The sequence below is a fragment of the Amblyomma mixtum genome, chromosome 2, assembly GCF_055824585.1.
Source record: "Amblyomma mixtum isolate Tamu chromosome 2, ASM5582458v1, whole genome shotgun sequence".
NCBI lineage: Eukaryota > Metazoa > Arthropoda > Arachnida > Ixodida > Ixodidae > Amblyomma > Amblyomma mixtum.
Genome location: NC_143013.1, coordinates 185519268 through 185540464, shown reverse-complemented (window position 1 = coordinate 185540464; position 21197 = coordinate 185519268). Strand labels below are relative to the sequence as shown.

At 53.0% G+C, this 21197-nt stretch overlaps 1 pseudogene; it reads left to right on the top strand.

Annotated features, from left to right (window-relative positions):
• The first annotated feature begins 9867 nt into the window (after positions 1 to 9867).
• On the top strand, positions 9868 to 20089 carry LOC149361818 (uncharacterized; annotated as a pseudogene).
• Positions 20090 to 21197: the final 1108 nt, after the last annotated feature.

Sequence of the window (21197 nt, the reverse complement as noted above, 5' to 3'; positions counted from 1 at the left end):
TGTAGCATAGCACCGCCACCGGCGGACATTATGCGTGATCCTTCCCTCGAGCAGTGGGAGGCCGTGCTGGCCAGCTCAGACCCGGTCGTCCAGACCAGGGCCGTGGAGTGGGCCACCCAGGTCGCCGTCAGCCACGGGTTGATGGCCATCTAACACGGAATCGTCCACACATGCTCTCTGACGAAAATAAAGTTTTTCCATCCATCCATACAGGAAGCAGCAACTTGCGTAGAAACTTACACCAGAGAGAGGGGCCTAAGATGCTCGACGGAGAAGTCGGAACTCCTCAGGGTCGGCAAGCATACCACCCAAGCGACATTGGAGGTCCTTCTCGAGGGACACAACATCCCGGAAAAGAACATGATAAGGATCCTGGGCATGCGGTTGCAAGGAAGCCGGAAATGCAGCCACACCATCAGCCTGCTGAGTAAGGCGGCAGAGCAGGTGGGCCGTATGATCAACAGTCTCTCCCAAAAGAGATATGGAATGAGAGAAGAAGACACTCTCAAGCTAGTTAACAGCCTAATTGTCAGCCGAGTCACGTACTCCCTGCCGTACCACGCGACGACCAAGGCGAAAAGAGAGCAAGCCGACATCATTCTCAGAAAGGCGTACAGGACTGCTCTGCACCTACCCAAGTACACATCGAACGAAAAGTTGCTCCAGCTAGGCATCAGCAACACCTTCAGCGAACTCGCCGAAGCTCTGCTGGAAACACAAACCACGAGACTCAGAGGCACCCCCACGGGACGAGCGCTGCTAAGAAGGTTGGGTCGGGACACGAGCGGACTGGTAGACATATACGCGGACGTACCGGACCACCTTAGGAAAACCATTAACGTAGGACCATTGCCGAAAAATATGGACCCAAATCTTCACGAAAACAGACGAAAAGCGAGGGCCGAGTACGTGGAGAGAACGCTAGCCCAGTTAGACAACACCGTATACACAGACGCTGCCGTATATCTGGGCGAGAGAGAACGCGTAGCCGCGACCGTAGTGGTAAACAAGGAAGGAAATATGATCACGTGTGCCACGGCAAAGGTCGGAGGCACAGCGGAGGCCGAAGAGATTGCCGTTGCGCTGGCGGCAGCAAAAGGCTACAGAACGGGCCGATCTCTCAACATACTGACGGACTCGAAGGAGACGTCTAGGAATTACACGAGGGGCAGGATCAGCAGAACAGCCCTTAAAATACTCAGCGGGGTAACCTCCGCCGAGGAGAAACCCAGGCATAACCTAATTTGGATCCCGGGCCACGCGGGCATAGTGGGGAACGAAAGGGCAGACAGCCTAGCTCGAGGTAACGCATTCCGAGCAGGGCAGTCAAATGCTCCGGAGCTCCGCCTACAGGCTTGCGAGGGGGGATACGCAGAGACCTTGCACTTGCATAGGGGAGTTAGAATTAGATATCCACCACCACAGAAAGCCCTAACAAAGGAGGAAGCGGCCGGCTGGCGCAGATTACAGACCAACTCCTTTCCTAACCTACACATACTTAATAAGATGTTCCCGACACAATACAGAGCCACCTGCCCTTGGTGCGATGCCACACCTACACTTTATCATATCACGTGGGAATGCGAACGCAACAAAGCATTCCACCAACAGGATCACCCGAGTTAGGAGCAATGGGAGAGTCGGCTCACCAGCGACGAGCTCGCGACCCAAAGGGCCTTAGTGCAGCACGCGACTGATGCAGCACGACTCAGTGGAGCCTTGGAATAGGGGCCCACCCTTGCTGACGAGAAGCCTCAAGTCGCCAGCGCCAGGGAAGACGACGGAGACTTCACAACCGCGAATCCCTTGAAACATACAATAAAGTTTTCACTCACTCCATACCAGCGTCTGTCGCTTTTGGGGAACGCTCTCTTAGTGCTCTGCGCAGACTAAAAACGTATTTACGCAACCGAACGACTCAAAAGACGTTATCGCATATTTGAATTTGCATATACACAAAGAAAGAACAGCGCTCCTAAGCTTAGACGACGTCATCAGGGAGTTTGTGAGCAGAATAGCGGAGCGAGTAAGCAACCTTTGGTACCGCCTAAGCACCTAGAAAGAGCACCCCTCACCGAAATGTTTCCTGCTTACGTGCATTAAGGCGAAAGCCTTTAATGCCTCATACTGTCGTTAGCAGCCGTGTCGACAGCCGTGTCGGCAGAGGTGTCCGCGTTTTGACAGGTGTCCACCGAGATATGCGAGACCGCAGTCGTGGCCTCGTGGCAGAGCGCCCGCCTCGGCTTCGGTAGGTGGTGGGTTCGACTCCCGCCACCGGTCGGGTACCCACCGGTTTTCTCAAAATGAGTACAAGCTATGGCCCGGCCTGGTGCTCGGCTTACTAGGGCTGCATTGCTTGGGGAAGGAGCCTGCGCCTTCAAATCCCGTCACTGTGGGCAGAGTCGTGTAGACAAAGCGAAACCCTGCCAGCATGAGAGCCTTTTCAGTAACGGGGTTCGAGGGTTGGTGTGCGCTCACAGCCAATCCCGCCCCTTCTGCATTTGGCTGATATGTCCGGACGGGTGGCATATCATGGGGGAAAAAAAAGGGCCACAAATTGGGCTTATGCCGCACGAGGCGGACTTATGGTTGCTTGGCAGGGGAACTTATCACTCATCCGCCAAGGCAACTGTTTGGTCTAAGACCCTTTTCCCAAGCATTTCACCCTAGAAGAGCCGAGCACCAGGCCAGGGGAAATCTTGTACCCATTAAAGTAACCGGTGGGTACCCGGCGACACTGGGGATCGAACCCAGCACCTCCCGAATGCGAGGCGGATGCTCTACCACAAGGCCACGCTTCGGATTGTATTGGAAAATTGTATTTGAGAAGAGAAAATTACTGCGTAATTTGCTCTTCTCAAATACAATTTTCAGTTTCTTTATTACGGCCCCTCTTTCCCTTTCTTCTTTAACTCCCACTCCCTCCCTTCCTGTACGGTGCGGTTCGGGTGTCCACCGAGATGACAAAGAATTACTGCGCCATTTCCTTTCCTCAAAAAGCGTTGCGTTCAAAGGGGAAGGCATCGCGTCGAACGAGTGGTGGTCCGTGGACTGCCTGGCAGCGCTACAACACGCTGTCGCGTTCCACTCCTAAAGCCGAAGCTTAAACGTCATCACTTAGCAGTTGATTTGTATTTAGTCATTAATCAATGATTAGCCACTAATTAGCAATTTGTGATTACTTCGTCATCAATTATATGTGACGTCATCCAGTGGTGACGGCACCAGTGTCATATAGGCAAAGCGGTGCGGAAAACGCTTTCGCCTCTACACACTTTAGACATTCAAAGTGCCCCCTGAATTTTTGCTGACTGCATCATGTACTGTAGCGCGTTTGCTTGTATTGTGGTATTTAGTGTTATTTTATGTTATGGTTTTGTTCATGCGCGAATGCCTTGAATATGTAAATTTGTCAAATGTCAATCAATACTTGCACACTGAAAATATAATTTGTAGTTGTTTTCTTGTTAATGCTTGTACAAAAATTCAGTGGGGCACTTTGTTGACCTAAAGTGCGGTGAGGCGAAAGCCTTAAGCGCGGTGTTGCTGCTTGTGTCCCCGATGCCTTGTCAAGATGTTAGGCTCCGCATCAGGGTTGCCGTTGGTGGCTACTTTGCGCCAAATTGTCTACTTTTCGACCACGTCTGGCGATGAAAATTTCACGCTGGCTCCTCGGCTACTTTCTGGCTACTTTGAACTTCTATTTGGCGCATTTACTAGCCTTTTTTGTTTTGCAATTGCATATACAATAGCAAGGAAGAACAGAAAAGAACATTTATTTCCAAGCTTTGCTGTCCTCATTGCTGTCCTGGTCGCCTTGATGCGCGCGCGCGTCCTCGACGCTAATATTCCTCCAACGAACTGGAGTCTGAAATACGCCAGCAGCAGAGAATTAGCGGTGCACTTGATCGCGCAACATGTTTGACTTTCTGGCACGCAGCGGCATCGTACAAGGACGCTTGCGGCGAATGCCCTTTTCAACACCTGGCGAAAGGAGCACTGAAACTTTTGACCCTTCCAATTTCTAATACTGATGCAGAGCGCGTGTTCTCTTTCGTGAACTTGACGAAAACAGAGATCCGTAACGAAATGAAGCTGGACTTGCTTATGGCGATCCTGCGAATCAAATTTGGGCTACGACTCCAAGAAAAAACAGCATCATCGTTTAACGTTCCTGCTGAGTTGTTTAATAGAATGTGCCAAAATTACTCCGGCAAGAACACTGTCTACTCTAGGTAAACTACGCGGACTGAACTTTTATTTATTTGCAACGTACCTGATACTTGAAGGCCGAGCAAGAGGCCCAAAATTTTGTGCTCTTTATTTACTCTGTGTTTTTGTGTCGATTCAAAATGATATTATTTATTGTTTATTAATAAAAGCTGCTTATAATAATGGTTCTTTTCTACTTGGCTACAAATTTGGCGCCAAGATCAGGTGGCGTGGCTACTTTTGGCTACTTTTAGCTTCAGTTCTGGCTCTTTTTGAAAAATTCGCAACGGCAACCCTGCTCCGCATCTAAGAATGAAACGCGACAGCGTCTGGCAACACTGCCAGGAAATCCATAGAACGCCGTCGCCCGTTCGGTTGTACGCCTTGCTCGCCGGTAAATTCTTTTTTGAGGAAAGGAAATGTATCTGTCTCGCATATCTGGGTAAACACCTAAACCTCGCCGTAACGGGAAGGGGGGAAGATGGGAGTGAACGAAGACACCGTATTCACAAGAGGCGCCTTTGTTCATTCCAAACCATCGAGCTGGCATGGCGGAGTGGTTAACATGCTCGTCTCGCACTCAGGTGGTGGTGGTGGTGAATACCTTTAATCAAAGAAAGCTTGAGGGTAAAAAAAAAGACCCCTGCTGCATGGTCGGTATCCTTAGTCCGGGACACCGCATGACGAGGCCCCGTCTCGCGCCCGCTTGACCAGATCCCTTTGGGACTCCAGTGTGGAGCAGTTGAGGAGGGCAGTCTCCCATGCCTCTCGGGTGGGGGTGGGGGAGGGGGGAAGGTGAGGATTCTGAGTACATGCCCACACCATGTGAAAGACATCGCAGATCTCTCCACAGTGCGGGCAGCGCCCATCTGTGTTCGGATCGAAGTGTTTTGCTATTGCAGGACAGAGTAGGGTTCCTGTCTGCAGGTGCCGCAGAGTTCGCTCCTCCGCCTTACTCAGCCCCTTGGCAGGTGCCGGGTAGAGACGGTGGCTATCGCAATAATAAATTAGGATTTCGCGGAACCGCAGAAGCGGTTTATGAGCTTCTGAGCCATGAGAGCTAGGATGAGGAGCCCGGTGTGTGAGCGCTCGGGTGGCCGCATCAGCGGCCTCATTGCCTCGTAGACCCTGGTGGCCAGGAGCCCAGATCACTTTTGTGTGTTGGATCGGCGAGAGCGCGTCTTAGAATTTGCGAGGCAAGAGGTGATATTTCGCCTGCAAGATAATGTTAACACAGGCCCGGCGAGAGTCTGTGATAACCGTTTTCGATTTTGGATCGGCGGCAGCGAGAGCTATTGCGACTTCCTCCGCTTGTGTTGAATTTGGGGACCGAAAAGATAGCCCATCGACATTCATTCCCCGGTGGACTACGGCAGCCGTGAAGAATCCCGCGGGCGACGGCCCTGTGATTTCCACTTAATAGACGCCCTCTTTATAGCCATATTGCCTCTAAAGCGTGCGAACCCGCGCTTGTCGTCTGCCTTCATGTGAAGCCATGTCCATGTTACGCGGGAGCGGAGCGACCAAGAGCATGTGGCGCCACAGCACCGGGATGTTCTCCGTCCCTTCTGGTATGCATGTGTGTTGGATGTGTAAGCGGTTTAGCAGGCGGCGCCCAGGCACCGTCTGAGATAGCCGCGTATATTGGTTCACGAGGTGGGCCTCCCGCAACTCCTGATAGGAGTTTACCACTCCCAACGACTTCAGTTTGGCGTTGGAGGTAGCCACCGGGAGGTCCAGTGCTCGCTTTGTTGCCTTCCTGATGATGGCGTCAATGCGCTCGTCTTGTTGTTTGGTGGTGCGTAGGTACGGCACGGCGTAGAGGATCCGGCTGGTCACGAAGGCATAGGCGAGCCGTAGCGCTTCCCTGCCCCGCAGACCACCCCGCTTGTTGGAAACACGGCGGATCATGCGCCCTACCTGTTCACCTATGCTTTTGAGTTTCGCTATAGTAGAGTCCGGCCTAAGTTTGTTATTGATGAACAGACCCAGCATCCGGAGCTCCGCCACTTCTCTGATGGGACCGCCCGACAGAGATATGTGTAGAGACGTGTTGTCCTTGTGGTTTGTCCTGACGTGTAGAAGCTCTGATTTGGCGGGAGCACATTGGAGACCACAGTCGGCAGCATATGCTTCGTCTATGGAGGCGGCCTGCTGAAGGCGGTCCTCCATCTCCCCAAGGCTCCCCTCGGTGGTCCAGATTGTAATGTCGTCTGCGTAGAGTGCGTGTTTTATGCCATCCACCTGAGCCAGTCGGCCGGGCAGGTGCATCATGGCGATGTTGAAAAGGAGCGGTGATAACACCGCCCCCTGTGGTGTACCTCGTGTACCCATAGAGTACGGGCCGTATTCCTCGTCCTCGATCCGGAGGAGTGCCTGACGCGCAGAGAGGAAGTCTCTGACATAGGCGAAGACCTTCGCCCCGCAGTTAGTGGTGTTCAAGTTAGAGAGTATGGTGCCATGTTTAACATTGTCAAACGCCCCCTTAAGATCGAGGGCGAGAATGGCCTTGTCGTTTTGTTGCATGGCTGTTTGTCGTATTATGTCCCTGTGTAGTTGGAGTAGGACATCCTGTGCAGACATGTGCGGGCGGAACCCGAACATAGTGTCTGCAAAGAGGCCCTTACCCTCCATGTATGGAGAGAGGCGATCCCGAACCATCGTCTCCATGAGCTTTCCCACACACGAGGTTAATGAGATGGGTCTCAAGTTGTCCGTAGTCACGGCTTTACCTGCTTTGAGGATGAACGTTACAAGCGATGTTTTCCATTCGAGTGGGAGCGGACACCAATCCCAGATCTGATTTATGTATTGTAGCAAATGGAGGTATGCAGAGTCGGAGAGGTTCGCCAACAGTTTCACTGTTATGCGAGCCCGACCCGGCGCCCCACCTCGGCCCATTTTAGCTAGGGCCGCCTTAAGGTCATGCAACTCAAAAGGGGCGTCTAAATCCTGATTTGGCTTGCCGGAGTACGTGTACTCGGGCCCAACCGGGTCATTTGTGCGGCAGAGATACCTGTCGCACAAAGTGTCCGCAAGTTGCGCCGTCGTACCTTGGTAGCCGTGCAGAGCCCGCCGGAGCTGTTTTTGCGTCTCCCCTTTCGTTTGAGAAGGGTCGATGAGGCTGCGCAAGAGACGCCAAGCCCCCTTCGAGCTCATCTGACGCGCTGCCGAGTTGCAGCGTTCTATGCAATTGGTGTCTGTGAGCTGGGCGGCATATGCCGCAGCCTGCTCCGTAAGTTGTGCAATGCGAGCTCTAAGCTTGCGATTCGTCTTGTGTTTCTTCCATCGTTTTGTTAAGCTCCAGCGCACCTCCCACAGATGCAGGAGGTGATTGTCCACTGCGGGGATCTCGTCGGTGGTGTGAAGTGTTTGCGTGTGTTGTTTCTGTATGTTGGTGACCTGTGTTGCCCACTCCGCATAGCCGTCGGAGAATAGTACCGGAGGGACGTCCTGAGTTCGAAATTGGTGCCAATTGGTTATTTTCGCCTGGCCCCATTTTTTACGGGCTGCCTTCGCCAAAAGCGCGCGCACTTAGAAAGGAAAGCGCCCTTGCAAAAGCCGGCCCTCGGATAGGGCGCATCGGAATCGTGCTCGGGCGGCCCCGCTTCTCAGGAATATGAAACGTGTAGATGTCGTAATGGGAGCCGGTTTGCAGCCTTCGGGCTGCGGTCGTGTATCCGTTTTTTCAGCCAGCGTCCGTTCCGGCGGACGCGGTTGTTGCGACGCGCGTCTTTTCGCTCTCTTTTATGCGAAGCATACTACTTAAGCTACCACTTCAGCCCTTCACCGTGGTTATGCGCCTCCAAATCACGTGATACATGAGGTCACACCATGTGACACGATGACGTCACGACAGTGCAGAAACGGGGGTCCACCTCGCGCCGTCGCTGTGGTTGTGCGCCTCCAAATCACGTGACACGATGACGTCACGGCAGTGGAAAAACGGGGGCCCACCTCGCGCCGTCGCTGTGGTTGTGCGCCTCCAAATCACGTGATACATGACGTCACACCACGTGACACTATGACGTCACGACAGTGGAGAAACGGGGGCCCACCTCGCGCCGTCGCTGTGGTTGTGCGCCTCCAAATTACGCGACACGATGATGCTTCGCATTCTCCAGGCTTAACCAAGTTAAGCCTCAGCCATTTTTTTCTCTTTCCTCTATCTTTCTAATCTCTGCTATCTGCACGTGGCAGCGGTGGTGGCTCGGCTTGAGCCAGTTGGCAGGCCCGTGCACAGTTCCTTTTCATCCTTCTCTCAGTCGCAGCCAACCAACCGGCCAACCTTCTCCGGGATTATTTATATATCTCGCCTGACTAGAAGGGTTAATTACGCTAATTGGGTAATTAAGCAATGAACTAAACTCAGTCCCACTTACATGGAACATCACTCTACGACCCATTTAACTGGTTGCATGGGTACTAGCCAAATTACAATTGGCCCCATTTGAAATTCGCGCACTGTGACGTCACGACCGTTTCGACCAACTGAAAAGCGTGACATTTCTGTCGACAACTCTTGCTTACAACGGTCAGGCATTAAAATTGGAGGCTAATCAAGATTAAGCCCACTGGATGCTAAGCATGTCCTTAGCGTTTGGAGGCATCTTCACCGCATACACGCCCGGCGCAAAGACGCTGGCGCGGTTGCGAGCACAGAGACTGACGCGACGGCGGGCGCGCGCCGCCTCATCCCTGGCGTGACGTCACATATCACGTGATGCAGCGATGGTGGCGCCGCCGCCGCGTCGCGCGCGACGCCGCGAACCGAAGCGTGGAGGTTTCCGCCGGGCGACGTCCGACGGCGCGATAAGAGGCCCCATCTGCAGCCGGTGTGACGTCATCACGTGACGTCACATCATGTGATCTCACTTCAAGGTCAATGGTGGCCACCGCCGGGAGGCGACCGACGGCGCGATATGAGGCCCCATCTGCAGTCGGTGTGACGTCATCACGTGACGTCATGTCACGTGACCTACTTGAAGGTCACTTGAAGGTCAATGGTGGCTACCGCCGGGCGTCGCGCGAGGGCCCGAAACCTACGTTAATATGCTTCGCATAAAAGGCTTCCGCCTTAATATGCACCATCTAGCGATCGAAGAAACATTGAGTAAGGGGGGTCGCACACCCGAGCGGACGCTGTGCGGGCGTATTCCGCACGAGCTCCCGCCTTGAGACCAATTTTCGGAGGAATGCGCTGCGCTTTGGACTTACTTTTTATGGGAACGTCTGCAGGAAGTTGCCCTGTACCTGTGGACACCATATTTTGGCAAGTGTTCCCCCCCTCTTTGCGTTTTTTTCACGATTCGTACTCGACCACGGTGCGGCAAAATTAGACCTAATCTTTAGGCCGAGCCGACGCCTGCGGCGCCCGGCTCCAGGGCCGCGCCTTGTGGTTGGGGGCCTTTGCGAGGCTGAAGATCGTGGAGTCTCCGTTGAGGGAGAATCTATAACGCCCGAAGAGTTCGAGGCGGGAGAATGAGCCTGGGTTTTGAAGGATCAAGATCGCTTCAAAAAGTCTGTGTGCGGGGACCATTCCGAGAGTAGGCCTACCGAGAAACAGGCGCGCAGCGACGGGCGCCAGACGCACGGAACAGCCCAAGCCAAGCGGGGGAAAGCGCCGGTGTGGAAGAAACGGGGCCGTTTCTGAAGATGCCAGCCAACGACTTCAAGGTTGTGTGCCGGCCCAAGAATTGGGACTTGAGCATAGTGACGCTGAGCGAGCTCGGATGTGCCCTGAGAGCGGCAGAGGAGCTGCGGTGGAAGAAGACCTGGTGCGGGTCAATGAGACAAACAACATGATAACGGTTAGCGCGCCGTGTATGAAACGTAGTGGGGCATATGCAAATATAAAGACGCGCAAGCTGGGCGGTCGTGACCTTGAGGTTTACGTGGCGGCGCCGGAGAACTCTGTGCGTGGAGTAATTTACTATGCGTACAACGGATGCCCACTTATAGAAGTTCGCGCAGGATTCTTGAAGAGGAACGAAGACATGGAAATTTTGGATGCCAGACCTTTGGGCAAGTCAAAGGCGATTCAGATCACTGTCACCCACACTTCGCGCACTTTTACGTGGGAAGCTCCCAGACACCCTTAGAGCGTGTGCGGGTAGCGTCATGTTTTTGTTTCTTTGATCCTAAAATTGCCCCGAATTTTGTGACAATCACGTTTGGGGGGAAGCACGTTCCCCGGCAAGTTGTTTATTGGAACTGTCTGTAGGCTGTTATCCCGTATAAAGAGTTAGTCGAGACCTGCTATCGTCCGAAGACTAATCTGTGTCGCCATTGCGGGAAGGAACATCCTGCAGCACCGGACGGAGAGTCGCTGACCTGCACGCCGGACTGCATCGTGCGCCATAGGGCGCACAGCACGGGAAGTCGGAACTGCAAGTTTCGCCTAGACCGTCAGCAGCCGACGGATCTGCACAGAGCAACGAGGACAAGAGCCAAGCTGGCAAAGAGGAGCGGCGTTCGAGGAGCAGTCATCTAGCGATGCGAGAGTCGATAGCAAGAGCAGGGCCCGGTGAGCTTCCTTCCCGCCACTGCCCGGCCCGAGCCTTGCAAGGGAGGAGGGCAAGGTTCCGGTCATGGAAGAAGTCCAAGTTGCACGAGGAAAAAGGTGAGCTGGACCAATGCGGGCTCCCAAAACGAGACTGCTCGAGAGAAGGAGTCACAAAGGCAGGTGCTGCAGCAAGCCGAAAATATCAAAAAGATGGAAGCTAGGAAGACAGAGATGGAACGCGCGCTTAAAACCGGCAGAGTAGAAAGGGTACAGACGCCATTGGCCCAGGCCCCACAGAAAGCGGCGCAGGCGAACGCTTCTCGAATGGACGATAACACAGCTATGTAAGTGGAGAAAGTGGAGAATCGGGGGACGGTCAAAAGGCCATCGCCGGCAGATGAGGGAGCGCATGCAATGAGAGTAGCAGAAACTTCGGCGGCGGACACGCCGGTGCCAGTAGTTAAAGTCACTAGTCTTAGGAGAGACATGCTTACCCTTGCGGAGAGAGTAGAAAAACTGGAAGAAAGACAGGATAGGTTGGAAGGTCGGGTCGACAGGATCAAAACTAGACTAGGGAACATTGAGGAGCGTCTTGACGCCTTCACCATTGACTTGCGGGGTTTCCACACCCAGGTAATGGGTATGTTTAAACAGCTAAATGCTATGCTAGAGGTTAGATTGCCTCCTGTAGTCAGCCAAGAGCCGATGTTAGTGAACCTAGTGCTTCACCATGGCCCCTCGTCAGCAAATTGAAGTTCGGCAATGGAACTGCAGGGGCTTCCGTCGCAAGCGAGGGAACCTGCAGTTGCACATACAAAATCTGGATACTAAGCCGGACATTATAAGTTTGCAGGAGGATAGCGGCTCGGTCAAATTACCGGGATTTACACCACCAGAGATTGATTAAGGGAGGGTACAGAGCGTCTTCACGGCCGTGCTAGTCCATCGCAACACCACAATGATTCAGCATACCATAGAAAGCAGCATGCAGGACTGCGTCCTGCTGGAGATTTTGCCCAAAAGAAAGGACGATAAGAGTCTCTTTGTTCTTAATGTATACCCTTCTCCAAAAGATAAGGGGTGGGCTTGCCAGACCGCCTGATAAAGACACTACGGCTAGCGGCTAGGTCTCAACTCATCGTGGTGGGAGATTTCAGTGCGCCTCATCCGGAGTGGGGCTACATCCGAGCCAGCCCGAAGGGAAATAAGCTTTGGCAGGTTGCCCAGGACCTGCGATGGACGATCTTGAACAACCCGCTCGATCATACGAGGATAGGCAACAGCGTGAGCACAACACTTCTCCAGACCTCATATTTTCTAATGGTATCAGGGATGCAAAGTGGGTAAACACGGGACAGCCACTGGGAAGTGATCACTATATCCTTTCCACGATATTTAGTGCTGCTAAGCACAAAGACACGGTGAAAGGAACTCGAGTGCCGGACTGGGACCGATTTATTTCGGAAATTCAGGAATGGCACAGTGAACGGGGAAATCGAGGACTTAGGAGTCTTGGTTGAGACACTCAAGCAGGCCGTGAAGAGTACCACAGAAGAGGTTCCGACGGAGGAGGAGGACTTTACGGCTGCCTCTAATTGTTACACATGTGGGAAGCACATGCGAGGCTCCTTCGGAGGTGGAGGAAACAAAGGCATAATGGTGTCCTCCGTAAGAAGATGGCCAAGCTAGAAGGAGAAATCGAAACCTACACACTGGAGTTGCAGTGCAAACAGTGGGGGCAGATATGTGACCGGATGAATGGGCAATTAAGATGCAAAAAAAACATCATGGCAGTTGTTGAGGCACCTTTTAGACCCGGCGGCAACCAAATCTGCCCAGAAGGGGCAAATGGCTAGGTTAGTTCAACGGTATCAAGGCACGATTGGGGAATTTATGCATGAACTCCGAAGTCGTTACATCAACGGAGAGGCGGGCGGTTTCTTAACGGATTGCTCGGGTGAGGAAAACCTTGAATTAGATGCAGACTTTACGGTGGCGGAGGTGGAGTTTGCAATGGGCCATCTTCGTACCACGTCAGCAGCGGGTCCGGACGGGGTTACTGCTAAAATGCTGAGGAACCTGGATTTCAAGTCAGTGGGGGCACTCACGAATTTGATGAACAAATATTGGGCGGCCGGGGAGATTCGGCCAGAGTGGAAGCATGCTAGGATTACATTTATTCCTAAAGCAGTGAAGAAAGTCTGCATTTGGAATCTGCGTCCCATCTCGCTAACGTCGTGCTTGGACGAATTGATGAAGCATGTGGTCCTCAACAGGCTTCAGGGTTATGTAGAGGACAAGGACTTGTTACCTGAAACAATGATTGGCTTCAGGGCTAATTTATGAACGCAGGACGTCACGATACAGCTCAAAAAAGACGTGGTTGATCCTGGGTACGGCACGGGCACCAAGGCTATCTTGGGGCTCGACCTAACTAAGGCCTTTGACAATGTTACCCACGAGGCAGTATTGAGAAACCTAACGGGCATAGGACCGGAGGGAGGGGGGGGGGGTAGACCTTCCGGTACATCAGATCTTTTCTGGAGGGTAAAACTGCGGAGATTGTAGTCGGAGAAATGAAATCGGATCCCTTCCCATTGGGGGGCAGGGGGACACCGCAAGGGTCGGTATTATCGCCGTTCCTATTTAATCTCGCCTTCGTCAAGATACCACCCAGGGTGCAAGGGATATCGAGACTTAAACATACATTTTATGCGGATGACATTACTCTATGGGTAACAAGAGGCACTGACGCACAATTGGAAGAAACTCTACAGCAGGCAGTGGATATTGTGGAGGAGCTAGCAGGGGAAGCAGGACTCTCGTGCTCTCAGCCCAAGTCCAAGCTTTTTGTGCTGAGGGATGACCCAAGAGGGATACATGCGAGGCACTGTGTGCCGCCACCACATTTAGAGGTAAAAGTGGGGGGAGTACCGGTCGCAGAGGTCCAAACGATCAGGATCCTGGGTATGTATCTGCAGACTAACAGGAACATTAGCGAGCCCTTGCAAAGGCTTAAAAATACGGTCAATGCTACCGTGCGGCTAATCAGGAGAATCGCCAATCGTCAGAGAGGTGTTAAGGAAAAAGACTTGTGTAAGCTAGTGCAGGCGTTCGTGCTCAGTAGAATAGTGTATGCGACGTCTTATTTGAAGTTGGATGCAACGAAAAAAGGCAAGGTGGAGGCTATGATTAGGCAAGCGTATAAATCGGCGCTTGGGTTGCCTCACGATGCGTCTACCGAAAGGCTGCTGGAATTAAGAAGAAGAAGAAGAAGAAGAAGAAGAAATTTCTTTATTTTGCTTGAGCAAAAAAGGTGCAAAAAAGGTTCTTCTAGGGTGCACAACACCCTAGAAGAACTAAGGGAGGCGCACTTGGTGATGCAACTCGGTAGGCTTTCAAAACCAAAAGCACGAAGGGACATATTGGAGAGGATCGGCATTGGAGCTGACGTTCCAGCCGGTGACACGAAAATTCTGATGAGGTGGGAAATGCACAAGGGCCGGTATATAAAACATTTGCCCAAGAACATGCATCCAATACATCATGAGGACCGCAGGAAGACAAGAGCCAAAGCTTTACATGCTAAGTACGGGAAGTACAACGGGGCAGTCTATGTAGATGTCGCCGAGTATAAGGATAAGGATGCATTTGCAATTGCGGTGGTGGACGGGCGGGGACGCTTGATCGCCTCTGAATCAGCCAAAACCCGCTCCCCAGAAATTGCAGAGGAATCGGCGATAGCACTAGTAGTAATGCTGACCTGATCTTCAGCGATTGAAAAACAGCCATCCAAAATTTGGCGAGGGGCCGAATATCTGTCACAGCGGCGGGATTGCTAAATCGAGCCACGGGGCGAGGGGCTACGGACGCGGAAATTGTCTGGGTACTGTTGGAACTGGGTGTCCGAGCCAGGAAACGGTCGAGGCGACGGTGAGTCAAATGACTTTTATGTACAGTATGTACAAGGGCTTTTACATGATACAAGGGCCAAGAGCACCACGGGCGAGCACAAAGAAGAAGCGCGGCCCCGGCGGCGAGCGTAGCCCCGGCGGCGAGCGTAGCTCCGGCGTGATGGCTCTTCTGCTGCCCGTCTGCTGCTCGGGTTCAGCGCGGCTCCGTTTTTATAGCCGCTGGTAACGGTTACGGCAGAGCCGTATATTCCCTTACGGCAGCCAGCCGTTCAAATCCTCCAATCATTGGCCACCGTTCAATTAGACCAATGGTCGAGAGCCGGCGAGCGTCGGAGGAGTTCGCACCGACGGAGAGGAGGACAGGAGGAAGGGTCCGTGTCGGCGCTGCGGCGGCGGGATGAGTCACGCTGCATGTCGCGACTTGTCCGAGAAAGTCTGGGCCTGCTTTGGAGCGCCGGAGGGCGCGCAGCGCTGGTTTAGACAGGCCCGCCAGCGAAATGTGGGCTCCGGCACTACAGCACCACCGCCGCCAGACAATGCGCCACGAACACGAGCTACTTCCGCGTGGCTCGGATGCGGGGCGCGCTCGTACGCCAGGCTCCTCTAAGCTCTCGTCCGGTGTTCAGCCGCAGGTAGCTCCAGGCTCCTTTCCGTGAACAGGTCCAGCTCGTCAGGACAGGATCACTGCTCCGCAGCTTTGTCGCCCAGGTGACTGGATCAGCTTCGCTCGGTCCTTCGGAAGAGCTTGCTTCTCAGCATTGGTAGTTGATCGTTCTGCATGTTGCCAAGAACCGACCGACAACAGGCAACACCCAACACGAGCAAGTGCCCTCCGTCACCCGTCAAAACACCAGACTTCAAAGTAAAAAAATAAACTCTGCTGGCTATATTTCTGTCCCCTTTTTGTTCCATCTTCTACAAGAGACACATGTGGGATACAAGAACTCGAAAGTAATTAATAACTCAGACAAAGTGTCAAACACCTGAAACACTCGGAATGAAATGAATGCAAAATAAATTCGCTCTCTTGAGATCACTCGGCCGGAAGAACACTCAGCTGAGGCCACAAATGAGGATATAAATTTTTCCCCGATCTGCGAGCGAACTGAAAAGCTGTTCGCGAAGAGACAAAATGTAAACCACGAGGAGGCGAAGGCAGCCTTTCTTAGAACACACGGCTTAGTGCGTCTACGTTCGCGTTTTCCTCGCTTCTAACGGACGGTAAACGACACCCGCTACAGCGGAAACTAATGACTCTGCCTCTTTCGCTGTGCTGCGCTTTTCTTTCTCTCTCTACTACCCCGGTAGCTAACGTCTCTGCCTCTTTCGCGGTAGACGCGCTTTTCTTTCTCTCTCTACTACCATGGTAGCTAATGTCTCTGCCTCTTTCGCGGTATACACGCTTTTCTTTCTCTCTGTACTTGTCTTTCCAGTATCTACGGGAGCTACAGTACGAGATTGATTGGTTTTCTCTTACTAGCGACTTGTCCCTTTCTTTGCGCTTCGCGCGCCGGTCGCGACGTCCCATAGCAAGTGCGCAACGCTTCCGATGAGACCGTCCTTTCCTTTTCTTTGTTTCAGGCGGTAAGTGACACCAACGAGGCTTTAATTTCTCGCGAACCCTTTTGCATTTTCGCTCGATGCGAAGTGCGCATCTACCCGGTCTTTTGATTTTGCGCCTACTAAATGGTGTTATTTCCACTCGCGGCTTTCCATCGCGATACCTAAGCTTGGTCGAGCGCTTAGGGAGTTCCTTCTTGCCTCTGTCACTACGGCTACGTACGATCTCGCACTTTTTGAGCCGTACACGCGTTTTCCTTGCGCGCGCGTGCCGCTTTCTGTGGGAGCACGGTTTCTCCCGTGACTGCAGCAGAAAGCGAGAGCCCGCATGAGAGCACATGCCTTTGCGCGTCTTGCTCTCTCTGTGCTGGCGGCAAGATTTTCACTTGTCCCGCTCCTTAATTTTTCGCCTCACGGGCAGCGCTCTCTTGTATCTCGGTTTCCTCCCAAGATACTCTTTCCCGCGCGAATACTTGTACGATTTCTTTTTGCAGTTGATTCGACTGCTCAGATCTATGTGCCTCGACACACTGATGCGCTTCGCTTTGCGCGATAGTGACGCCTCGAACACTTCTTTAGCTCTGATTCTGACTCTAGTTTCAGGGCTAACAACGTGAATGACTTTACTGAAGTTATTTTGCCGGCGACGTTGGCGCTTCCGATGGTGGCAACCCGTCTCCGCGCGCTTGCCCTTTCTCTCTTTTCGGCAGCGCCCGTCTTTCTTATGCCTGTCTTTCATATCTCGGCGGCACCACTCTTTCTTTTGTCTGCCTTTCATCGTCTTTCGGTGACAGCTCTCTCTCTCGAGCTTGCCTTTACTGTCCTTTCGGCGGCAGCACTGTTTGTCGGTCACCTTGTGGTGATAGCTCTCTTTTCGGAACTGGCTGTTACTTTCCTTCCGGTTGCAGCTTTCTTTCTTGTGCTTTCTTATATTTTTCTCCTGAGGAAGCACATGCTGCTTTCGTCGCCTAGGTTCCTGTTCTCTGACAATATCGCTCTGATCGTTAGCCGATTCACCTGCGCTACCTACATCAGGCCTGTCTCTAGCGCCTTTATTAAGTTCCTCCAAACTGTGCTCTTCCTCGTCAGCCTTTACGAGTGCACATTTGTCCTCATCTCCCTCGGATGGAATGACGTCTACAGCTCCCATGTCGTCTGGGAGGTTCCGTACTCCACTGTCGTCCAGCACCTTAGCTTCTACAGGCGCGGACGAACCAGTGTTTTTTCCTGACATTAGCGTTGACACGCAGCTCGCGTCATGCTCCTGACGGGTATCAGCTGATTGCGGATGAGGGTCGGCTCTGCACTCAGTCGCGGTGTTCTCGCTACTGCAGCTGCTTTCTGGAATGTTGCAAAGCTCAGAGCAGTGCGAAAGCACGGGACTCGTTTCGCCTCGCTCGCTAGAGACACCAACGCACAACTCAGCGTCCGCAAACTCTAGATGCGTCCGCATCCGTTCATCCGAAGTCTCAGGTTTCTGCATTTCTGTTGAATGCGATGCATAACGTGGTGTGTCATCCTCGTTTACTTCGCTAGCGTTGGCACTGGCGCTTTCATTAAGGTCCAGACGGACATCCTCTCTGCCCCAGCTGTTCGGCAACTTCTCCTGCTTTTGACACGCTAGGAGGTCCGCTTTCCGGTAGCTCCGCGACAATCTCAATGGGCGAGACCTCCGTAACTGCATCGTCCGATGCTGTGACTACCTTATCCGATGGTGTAGAGGTTTTCTCAGTTGGCGAATGTGGGGCAATTCCCGATGTTACAGCAGCAGTTACATCTGCCACGTACGGACAACCTTCCTCTGTGCCGCACTGGCAGGGCTGCTCTACAGCGACGCATTCTACCTCTGTGTCATGAGCTTCCGACCCTTCCGCATTTTCGAGCCATTCTAAAATGTCGGCTTTAAACTGGTAGGGAAAATCGTTAAACGATGGGGTGCTATTCTCTCGCAAGTACCTTTGGCGAAGGTCCAGCGGTGACACGTTATATCTCGCCAGTAAGAAGCTTTTCAGCTCATCGTAGTCCACCAAGCCGCCGTCCAACAGGCGCTTGACAACGTCATAAGCTTCGCTAGAAAGCAGGGCTACCAACTTCTGTGCCCAACCATTCCGCTCAACGCGCTTTCTCTCGCAGACGCGCTCAAACTCCGCCAAATATTTTGCCATATCTTCGGCGATCACGAAGGGCTGCGGCCTGTCTCTCAGCTGTTGACCGTTAGTCTCATGCAGAGCGGACAATGTTTTATATCTCTCGAAATCGATCTCATGCGCTTCAAGTTCCAGGTCCATCAGTTTCTTAGCGCGGGCATGCCGTTTTATCTCAAGCTGCCTCCGTTTTTCTGCCTCTTCGAGCTCAAGCTGCTTCTGTTTTTCAGCCACTTCGTGCTCACGGCGTTCTGTGATCTCTTCCCAGGCCTCATTGGCTTCCTCAGCCGTTACTTCCTCTGCCCGCATGATCTCAAGAATCGCATGCTTTCGTTTTGCGGGGCCCAAATCAATGGCCAACTCTTCACAAATTTCCATGAGTTCCTTCACTTTGAAGTTCTCCATCACGCACAATAGCCTCTTGTAGTCTGCCCTTTCCTTAGATTTCCCTTGCCGTTCACTACTATAGCGCTACTAGCATGACACGCGCAAGTAATTCATTCCAAAACGCCTCGTTTACTCCCTCTGCACCAGCTCTCGTTTCAAAGCGCTCCGACTTGGCTCGAAACAGCAAAGCTCTCTCCAGTGCAACACACAGCCCTACTCTAAACTACAATCACGTGTGCTAGAGCAGTCTGGCGAATTGAGGGGAAAACATCAGGCACTCACCGCGCCGAGGTAGCTGACGCCGGTCGATCCCGCAGCTGCCATCCACTGTTGGGCCTTTGGCATCCCACCGCTGCCACCACTGTTGGGACTGGGTGTCCGAGCCAGGAAACGGTCGAGGCGACGGTGAGTCAAATGACTTTTATGTACAGTATGTACAAGGGCTTTTACATGATACAAGAGCCAAGAGCACCACGGGCTAGCACAAAGACGAAGAGCGGCCCCGGCGGCGAGCGTAGCTCCGGCGTGATGGCTCTTCTGCTGCCCGTCTGCTGCTCGGGTTCAGCGCGGCTCCGTTTTTATAGCCGCTGGTAACGGTTACGGCAGAGCCGTATATTCCCTTAGGGCAGCCAGCCGTTCAAATCCTCCAATCACTGGCCACCGTTCAATTAGACCAATGGTCGAGAGCCGGCGAGCGTCGGAGGAGTTCGCACCGACGGAGAGGAGGACAGGAGGAAGGGTCCGTGTCGGCGCCGCGGCGGCGGGATGAGTCACGCTGCATGTCGCGACTTGTCCGAGAAAGTCTGGGCCTGCTTTGAGCGCCGGCGGGCGAGCAGCATTGCTTTAGACAGGCCCGCCAGCGAAATGTGGGCTCCGGCACTACAGTACCTGCACACTCTGGGAACCCTGGGAATGAGACGGCTCACATGAATGCTCGAGGTTTCGTCAGCCGAGTAGGCGAGCCGGACGTCCCGGTTAGGTCCACGAGAGATGGGCTGGCATCCTTTCATGACATTTCTAACCATTTCAGACTTGAGCGGATGATTTACCCACCCCCGGACAAGCAATTGGTGAAGGCGCAGGAATGTGTCTGGCGACGATTGCAGACTAGATGTTTCTTCAACTCATACGTGTTGAGCAAAATCTACCCGGACTTTCAGCCGGAGTGCAAATGGTGTCAGGAATTGGCAACCTAAGACCACATATTATAGAGCTGCAGCATAGCACCGCCAACTGCAGATATTATGCGTGATCCCTCCCTCGAGCAATGGGAGGCCATGTTGGCCAGCTTAGACCCGGTCGTCCGGACCAGGGCCGTGGAGTGTGCCACCCAGGTCACCGTCAGCCATGGGTTGATGGCCATCTAACACGGAATCGTCCACACATGCTCTCTGACGAGAATAAAGTTTCTTCCATCCATCCATCCATGCGTAAGCAGAACAATTTTTTTACGCTGTTAATTATTCTCTCTCGAGCCAAACTTGGATTGTAATACCTGAAAAATCCAAGTACATAAACAAAAAAAGAAGTAAAAAGCAACTTCTTCGAGCCCCCCCCCCCCCAATCCACTGAAAATATACTCCCGGCATCCCTGCGAGTTGCCTTCGCCTGGTAGCATTGCGTTGTTCCTGAGCAGTCAGGTGTTGGTGGTAGTGGTGTGACATTTTTATTAGAACATCCTTTCTATTAGGCGTTCAGTACGTCCTGGGCCAAGGCGACGAGGGCACGTTGCAGTATCAGATACAGGGAGGCGATCCAGGTTGGCCACGGGGGGGGTAGGGGGAAAGGATAGGCGGGGCGCTGGAAGGCAGCGTGGCACTGTGTAAGGCAGTGTTCTATGTCTGTATATATGTGTGGACAGTTTGGGCACTGAGGTGTGGAAGTGTACCGGTATAGATAAAGTTTGGCTGGTGTATGTAGGAGATTAAACTGTATTCGGCGAAGAATGCGAGCTCTTCAAGCCCTCCTTAACCTTCACCGGGTGGGACAAATCGTCCGCATCTCCAGTACACCAGCTGGGCGGTAGATACTTTCCCAGACTCCCTACGCACCCATCTCTTTCCCAGACCTACCGCAGTCTCCGATCTATCCCCCTAACCTCCGCCTCGCGCCCATTCCACGCAACATGTCCGCACACACACACACGCAGATCGCCGCCAAGCATACGCATACAATGGAGTGCATACTGCAACCGCGCAAAACGACGAGGGACGAAGAGAGGAAAGCACAGGACAAGACGCGGACGCCTGTGCTTTCCTCTCTTCGTCCCTCGTCGCTTTGCGCGGTTGCAGTATGCACTCCATTGTCAAACACCAACTAGCCCGCCTTCACTTGTTACATACGCATACAACCACATGCCACCTTTGGACGCTGCGGCGGTGGCCTACACAGACGCCTGTCTCACGGAAACTGCGAGCTCCACAGCAGCCTTCTTCCTCCACCCTTCCCTCTCTACAACCAGCACTCATACAACCG